This window comes from Bos indicus, chromosome 2 (genome assembly GCF_029378745.1).
Source record: "Bos indicus isolate NIAB-ARS_2022 breed Sahiwal x Tharparkar chromosome 2, NIAB-ARS_B.indTharparkar_mat_pri_1.0, whole genome shotgun sequence".
Taxonomy (NCBI): domain Eukaryota; kingdom Metazoa; phylum Chordata; class Mammalia; order Artiodactyla; family Bovidae; genus Bos; species Bos indicus.
In genome coordinates, this window is record NC_091761.1 from 51,742,457 (window position 1) to 51,751,552 (window position 9,096).

A 9,096-nucleotide genomic window follows, 5' to 3' on the forward strand; every position below is an offset into this window, starting at 1 on the left:
AACGTTACTCAAAATACTTTTACAAACTCTTGCTGGATTCTGAGCGAAAACCTCTGAGTAGAGGATCCAAGACAGATGTTCCTCTGCCCATTTAGGAATAAGTTCCCACTCTTGCCTGAAGTCCTTGGCTGATTATGGGAACCAAAAGAACCAGTGGACTTCCAGCCCAGGGTTGATTCTCTGGTTTAAAAATAACCTTTTTACCAATTCTCCAACTGGCATGCTTTCTTTATTCTCTAAAATATGCCATCAGTTCAGAAATTAGGAATATAAAATCCATATGGAGAGCACCCAATTTATTTTATGAAAAACTTATAATATTAATTGGGTAGCTTCCCAGCTGGCACTAGTGGTAAAGAACCCCCTGCCAATGCAGGAAACATAAAGACATGAGAGATGCAGGTTTGAAACCTGGGTTGGGAAGATCCCCTGGAGGCAGGCAAGGCAACCCACTCTAGTATTTTACCTGAAGAATCCCATGCACAGAGGAGCCTGGAGGACTATGTTCCACGGGGTCGCAGAGTCAGACACGACTGAAATGACTCAGCATGAAATATAAATATTTAATAAAATTGACATAAAGTATAAATTAAAAATAACTGTTGCACCCAAAGTTATTTCATTCTGAGGAATATGGTAGAATTACAAAGACAAAAAACATATATTAAGTTGGCCCAATTATTTACTTCATGTATTTAGTAAATTCGTAAGAGTTTAAATATATCCAAAACTATTCTTAAGTTTTATGATGATTGAGTCTCAAAATGACTTATTTTTTTCCAGATAATAAGTCTTTATATTCAGAACTTGCATTACTTTAAAGAAACTTAGAATAATGCATAAAGATAGAAAATTACCAAAAAAAATCACAAGTCACTGATTTAAGCATATTTGTGTCTTTCAGGAAAACTATAATTCATTGTAACCTCTTTAATTCAGAACTGTATAAGATTCTTAACTTCAGCATATGATTTTGAAATTTGTAAAATGAAAACATAAGAAAAATAGATTGATATGATTAAGTATTTTGAAAGTTATAGCATTGATCTTTTCAGTAATTAATAGCCTGCATTTCAATTTATACTATCATAATGTGCTTTACAGAAACTACTTAAGCTATAAATACTTAGGATGTAAAGAACATTGAGGAATTAAACTGTAACATAAAGCAGAAAATGTTTTGAGAGTAAATTTAAAGTATGTTTGATGGACAGGAGAAATAGTAATTAATATTGTTAATTTCCGATATTTGGAATTAACCCCCTACACATACATATGCCTATGCATCTTTGATTAGTCTTTACTATGATTATTGCACAACAGAAATTGTAATAAACAAAACAGTAATATCAGTGAGAGAGAAATTCACAGAAAACACTGATTATATTTGATATGGTTTGAAAACTGGCTTTGAGTGAGTATCTGCTTAGAGAAATGCTTGGAGAAAGAATGTCCTTGGGAACAATCATAAACAGAAAACTCTATAGACTGGATTTACAAAGAAATAAATATATACATAGTCTATAAAGGCAATGTCTTGAGCACTATGCTGGCAATTTTCCAGGAGCCCTGGGAACATGCCTAATTTCCATCTAAATTTGCACATATCTTTATTGCAATCTCATACCCTGTGAAGATTTACTCACTCTCATGTCCTTTGGCACAAGGGAAGAAATGAGATATTTCTCTCTCTCTCTCTTAATCTCTCTCTCAACAGTCAAATCAGTGATGTTCTTGCAAGATCCATCAGGAGTCTATCTTTAATATGTTGAGACCTCTTCTCAGCATCACTGATATTTAAAGAACTAAAAAAAAAAAAAACCCTCAGTCACTGCTTTAGTTATGAAATTTACTCATAGGATTTCCACATAGGAAACTGAGTTGTACAAATGAATCACTGAATGAGGCTACACTCCATCATAATACTCTGAAACTCATCCCACCTGTGCATGTAAAACATGCATTGTCAAATAATTCTGTTATGAGGTTGCTAAAGTTGACATCCCTTCAAATGGACCACTTCCTGCATTTCTATTTGAAAGCTTATTCTTCTCAGTTATTCTCATCGCCTCCCTTTCCACTGCCTCCTTCCTCTCAGAGTAAAAGCATACTCAAATCCTAGAAAAACACATCCTCAACACAAACCCCCACTGAGTCATTGCCTTCTACCCTCACATTTGCTGCCAAGCTTTTAAAAAATAATTTAGGGTTTCTTTCTCTACTTCTACTCTTCTCAAACTCTTGTAATCTGTTTCTGCCCCACAAAGTATGGAAACCATTTACTTAAACTATCACCAAAAACCTATGAGTCATCAAATCTAAGCGCCTCTTTTAACTTTTATCAACATGTTGATGACGGTGATACTGATAGCTGAGTTCACCGATCACGAACTTTGTGTCTGGCACTGCACTGAGCATTTTGCGTGTGTCTGTTGGCACATTTATCCTCACAACCATCTTTTCTTTAACAAGATTTTTTAACAGCTACTTGGGGAAATTTCAGCTTCAAGATATGACTTGATTTCCCCTAGGTTGCCCAGTTCAGAAGCACTTGGCCACTTTGCAGCATTTTCTATATTTTCCATGCTTATTAACAACCCATCATTTCTTTATTGATGTGCTTCCATCTCTTGCCCTGTCCTAACTGATTTCTCTTCTGGCTCTAGAAGACATTGCTTCATTTTCCTTCTTTTATGTCCCTCTTCCATGCATCCTTCATATGTATTAATAGTCTCACCCTCAGCAACACATTATGCCCTCAAACCATTCCAATCATCCCCTTCTAAGAATGAATTCCAGATTCAGATTCCTGGCCAAGGCATTCCTCCTGACTTGGGCACATGTGGCAATGGTGCCCTTCTTCTCTCTTCTTGCCCACAAGTCTCTTGCTTTCTCTCATTCTTCTCATTTAGTCAATGTTACAAATCTACAGTATCTCCCTTTATGCTATTTTTAAAATCAATCTCCTCTCTTTTCACTTCTAGTTGTTCATGTGAAGAATCACATTACTTCTGTATGATGAATTGCAATTCCTTTCTGATAAGGGAAAAATATAAACCAAAAATTTTGAATCAGGAAATCCTAAGTTTGAACCACAGTTTGGGCATTTACTGTGTGCTAGTGAAAAAATTTCCTTTCTATGTCTCAGGTTCAGTAAGATGGAAATTATACAGTGTTGTGAGGATTAAACCAAATCATAGGCATAGCTCAAAAACAGAATAACAATTCAGAAAAAATTAGCTTTTATTTAATTACTAACCTGAATTGTTGGCTGCAGATTTTTCTCTAACCCACTTGTCATAAAGTGATACAAAAACAGCAGTTTCTTTTCATGACTCAGCTCCCCTAAGCTTCCATGATTTTATCCCAAGGCTTCTCCAGATCTTCTTTGTGTCTCCTGTTTCTCCATTCCATAAAGTCCCTGCAGTTTCTCTGAAATGACCTTCTTTGAATAATTATCTCTGCCTTTGCATAAGTAACTGTCTCTATGTAATACATTTTGACTCCAACATTCACAAATCAAAATTCAAACCAGTCCTTTAGGATAGAGAAACTTTCAAACAAAACTATGATTTCCTAGAATCATCCTGTAAGATTAATTTCTTTCTCTTGTATCCATATCCAAGCCTAAAACTATTTGCTGAAATCAGCCCTTCTTGGTATTTTTTAATTATGTGTCTGTCTCTCCTCAGACAAGAGGACAGACACGTTTAGCCATCTTGCTTTACCTATCCAGTGGTTTGTAAAGAATAAATTCTTGATACATATTACACAAATATTTTCAGACAATACTCTCTGTAAGTCATGACAAGTAGGGAATTTCAACTTTCTTAATATCAGAATATCCTCCCAAGAAGATCTAGTCTTTGTGGAAGGAATACTTGGTTGCCCTCTCTCTTACGTAGCACCTGTAAGAGAGGTGTGAGACCCACACATCTGTATTTGGAAAACCACAGTTGATCTATAAACATTTTCTAAAGAGAGTTAAATCAGTTAATTGCAGACTTTGTGAATGATTTGGGCGTATGCACTTTTTTAAAATATAAATTTATTTATTTTAATTGGAGGCTAATTACTTTACAATATTGTATTGGTTTTGCCATACATCAACATGAATCCGGCACAGGTGTACACATGTTCTCCATCCTGAACCCCCCTCCCAATTCTCTCACCAATACAGTATACTAACGCATATATATGGAATTTAGAAAGACGGTAACAATAACCCTGTATGCGAGACAGCAAAAGAGACACAGATGTATAGAACAGTCCTTTGGACTCTGTGGGAGAGGGCGAGCATGGGATGGTTTGGGAGAATGGCATCGAAACATGTATAATATCATATATGAAATGAACCGCCATTCCAGGTTTGATGCAGGATACAGGATGCTCAGGGCTGGTGCACTGGGATGGGCGTATGCACTTTAAAAAGAGCTGAATTTCTTATGGCAAGAGAGTAGATTTGAGGAAAAGAGGGTTCCAAACTGAGAGGAGATGAGGAAGCTGTTTCTGGGAAGAACAAAGATGTCTGAAGGGCATTTTTTCACCTGTTGCTTAGTGATGTCAATATAAATTGTCAACAAACATGCCTCCCCCCATATATGAAATTTTCCATAAAATGCTGTGTTGCCTCCAAAGCTCTGTAAAGTTCAAACTAGTTTGAGAGAAATTAGTCAAGGACTGAGGTCTCCTTCAAAATGGACACTGCACAAGAGCTGAATGGGTCAACCATATCTGGATTACATTTATGTAATATTTCTGTAAATTTCCTGTGTTTCCAGGATATGGGGACATAATAAATTAGTGAATGATGACCATGATCTCATCCTTTTCTTACTTTATGCACCAAACCCTGCATTTGCCTAAGTATCAATATGATTTAGCTTCCCTGGTGGCTCAGACAGTAAAGAGTCTGCCTGCAATGTGGGAGACCTGGGTTTGATTCCTGGGTTGGGAAGATCCCATGGAGAAGGAAATGGCAACCCATTCCAGTATTCTTGCCTGGAGAATCCCATGGACAGTCCATGAGGTCACAGATTTAGACATGACTGAAGTGGCTTAGCAGCAGCAGCAGCATTATAATTTAACAACACATTCATGGAGAATCAGCAATAAAATATATTGTATAGTATTAATGGAAACAATAGTAGTGATAACAATACCTGTGATTTTTACCAATATCTCCTACTGACAAAATTCCAGGCACTGTTTCCAGTTTATAATCTCACTTAATCCTACCTATAGCCCAATATTATGAGCATTCCCATTTTACAGGCTTAGAGGCTTAGAGAGATTGAGTAACTTGTCCATAGTCCCACAGCTAGGAAGAAAAAGATCAGAGGTTAAGTCTGCTTACGTCTACTTTAATAAATCTACTTTTATTTCTCAACAAAAGTATTTACTGCTATCAAGGGATCCAAAGGTGTACAATGTATAAAACCCCACCACCACCACAATGCTCACAAATTATTTGGGCAGATTAAGCAAATATTCTTTAAAAGATAATCCAAAATGGTTCAGATTTGAGTTTCAAATTTCATTTTCCAAAATAAAAAATAGAAAGATATGTGAGACAAACATGTTGATTGTCTCACATTCCAAGTTCAGCAAGTATTTTCAATCAAGTGTAATGGGTCTGACCATCTTTAGAGAAAAGGAACTCCAAATTGACAATGTGCTGAGTAGCAATAAGTAAGCCAAGTAGACTGGTTAGTTTGGTGAACCATGTACGTGCAATCCAAAAAGTATTCATGACTACTCCTAAAAAACACTCTCCAGATCTTTAAATAAAATCTACCTTATTTTCTTGGCTGTATGGTAGCCTTTTAATAAATATCTCACTAGATTTAGAATACTTTTTTTCCCCAAATGCCCACAAGAAAGTACTGTATATAGTGTAACATAATTTTTAATTTCCTCTGCTGTTCTGGGCTAAATGACTATGATGCTCAGAATTTCATTTTGAAGTAGTCCTAAATTGCGAGCCAGTCAATTGTAGTGTTTCTACATTATGAAGCTCTCAAGACAAACATCACAATTGTGTTTCTTCTCTTACTAAAATATATCACAGTTTATTCTTGGGAATTATCTAGTTGAGAGGAAATCTCTAAGAATTATGCAGCAGTGACGTTAGAGTCGATATTGTTCAAACAAGGGAAAATTAGAAAGTTTAATTGGGAATTAAATCAAGAATTTCTCTCTGGACAGACTTACAAATTATTGTTATTGTTCAATCACCCAGTCATGTCTGACTCTTTGTGATTCAATGGACTGCAGGATGCCAGGCTTTCCTGTCCTTCACTATCTCCCTGAGTTCACCCAAATTCATGTCCATTGAGTTGATTATGCCATCCAACAATCTCATCTTCTGTCGCCTCCTTCTCATCCTGCCCTCAATCTTTCCCACCACCAGGGTCTTTTCCAGTGAGTTGGCTTTTTGCATCGTGGCCAAAGTATTGGAGCTTTAGCCTCAGCATCACTCCATCCAGTGAATATTCAGGGTTAATTTCCTGTAGGATTGACTGGTTTGATCTCCTTGCTGCCCAAGAGACTCTCAAGAGTCTTCTCCAGCACCACGGTTGGAAAGCATCGACTGTTCAGTGCTCAGCCTTCTGTAAGGTCCAATTCTCACATCCGTACATGACTACTGGAAAAATCATCGCTTTGACTATACAGTCCTATGTTGGCAAAATGATAATTAATTTAAATATAGACCATATTTCTATGAGGACAAATAAGAAATTCAAAGTTAAGGCGAACATTAAATATTACTTCAGGATTAAAAGAAAAGCCAATGATCTGAGATAAAGAGATATCTTTGTATTTTGAATTTAAAAACAAACAATGCCCTCTTGTTCAATCTGAACCAACTTTAATTGCATGATGAAATTTAAATTTCTGTGACAGACATAAGAAAATTCACATTCTTGTGCCTTCTACTTTGTTCCATAAGTAAATATGGCTTTCATCTGAAGAAAACAAAAGTACTTAACATTGAAGGATACAATCTTTTAAATAAAAAGCCTATTGGCTTATGTTAGGTTCCCAATATGTTGGTTTGGCATATCATTAAGTACATGATGAGGTAGGGATTTTTTTTTTCTTTAATAGAAAATTATTTAATTAGTATACATGTGTTCCCCATCCTGAACCCTCCTCCCTCCTCCCTCCCCACACCATCCCTCTGGGTCGTCCCAGTGCACCAGCCCCAAGCATCCAGCATCATGCACTGAACCTGGAATGGCATCTCGTTTCATACATGACGTTTCACATTTTTGTGTACCCATTAGGCCAGAATGCCTTCTTTGGAGGCATTATTAGTATAACCTAATTAAGCATTATACTCTGTGTAATAAAATCAAATATATGAAATCTATGCAATATATAGAGTGTTATCCTGAATATTCCATTGCTTTGTTTTTTATAGAAACAGCAATTCAGTGGTGTTTATCTGTTATTCTATAAAATTGTGCTTTTATTCCTTTATTGTAATCTAATTTACTTTAAAAATACATAGCTTAATGTGAAAGACATACTCATTATATATATACATATATATGTATATGGAGATTAGGATATTTTAAGAATATTTTATGGGCTTACTTTATGTTAACATGGGAACTTTTTGCATCATTTATTTGAAAGAGAATTAGATATTTTGTAAGTTAAACTTTTACTTTAATATACTTCTGAGAAACAGTCTAGTTTTATTTCAGGCTCTTATCCCCACTTTCATCATTGTGTGTGTGTGTGTGTGTGTGTGTGTGTGTGTGTGTGTGTGTTAGTCTCTCAGTCTTGTCAGACTCTTAAACCCCATGGACTACAGCCTACCAGACTCCTCTGTCCATGGAATTCTTCAGGCAAGAATACTGGAGTGAGTTGCCATTCCCTTCTCCAGCAGATATTCCCAACCCTGGGTTTGATCCTGCGTTGCAGGCAGATTCTTCACTGTCTGAGCCACCATGGAAACCCTCTCATCATCATACCTTCTCTATTTATTTCTTCTTCCAAAACTACATCAAATAGCTTTAAATGTAATCTTTGAGCCAATCACAACCGTATTCTTAGTAAGGTACTTTCTGACTACAATTCTGTTGTAAACTAATCTATTTATCCAGAATGATCACCCTTTCTGTTATTAACTCCACAAATAAAAGTATACCTGCTTTATATCAGATTTTGTTCCAGGTTCGGGAGATAGAATAGTGTATCAAACATAAAAATCTTGGCTCTCTTGAATTTTGATCTCTAATTGCAATTGTTCCCTTTTAGTTGGTGAAATAAGAATGACAAACCTGAATCTTCATTCCCAGTTACCAGGCTGGACCTAAACATATGGATCAAAATAAAGAAGATATTAAGCTCTTCAAAGTCATTTTAGGGGCTTCTACTCATTTTGAAAATATATAGGACTGGTTATGGGGCTTCCCAGGTGGTGCTAGTGGTAAAGAACATGCCTGCCAATGCAGAAGACATAAGAGACGTGGATTCGATCCCTGAGTCAGGAAGATCCCCTGGAGAAGGGCATGGCAACCCACTCCAGTATTCTCGCTTGGAAAATCCCATGGACAGAGGAGCCCAGTGGGCTACAGTCCACAAGGTCATACAGAGTCGGACACAACTGAAGTGACTTAGCACAAAAGATAGATTTAAGAAAACATTTGGTTTATTTGGCTTAGAGACAGCAGACTCCTAGTATGAGTGCGATGAATGGTAAAAAGAACTCGGGGATGCTGACCCATTACTGAGGACTCAGAGTTGAGGTAATTTGGCAGCAGAGAACAAGGTGGCTGGGAACAAAGACCATGGGTAGAAACTGTTGTCAATAACTACAAAGGAGATGTCTCCAGGAACAAGTAGAAATGTGAGTTGATGGTTCTACCTCTATGCGATAGCCTCAGAGAGTTCAGGAAGGACTGATTCTAATAGTGTAGGGAGAAGAGTAAAAGTTCATCATGTTCTGGCCCCTAAACTATGAAGCTTTACCTTGGGAAACAATCTCTGAGTATATATAGGCATGTGAAGTAAGACAACTATAGCTCTGGAACCTTAGAATGTGGCACCTCTGTGAGCTGAGGTAGAAGCCTCAGACTTTGA

General features: G+C 36.7%; 1 long non-coding RNA gene across 1 annotated transcript in view; it reads right to left on the reverse strand.

Annotated features, from left to right (window-relative positions):
* The window catches only part of LOC139176391 (uncharacterized), a 70,424-nt gene extending 63,327 nt beyond the window's left edge, over positions 1–7,097 (reverse strand). Inside the window, exon 1 of the long non-coding RNA XR_011560816.1 lies at positions 1,647–7,097. This is a non-coding gene — a long non-coding RNA (uncharacterized lncRNA). The remainder of the gene's footprint in view (positions 1–1,646) is intronic.
* Positions 7,098–9,096: the final 1,999 nt, after the last annotated feature.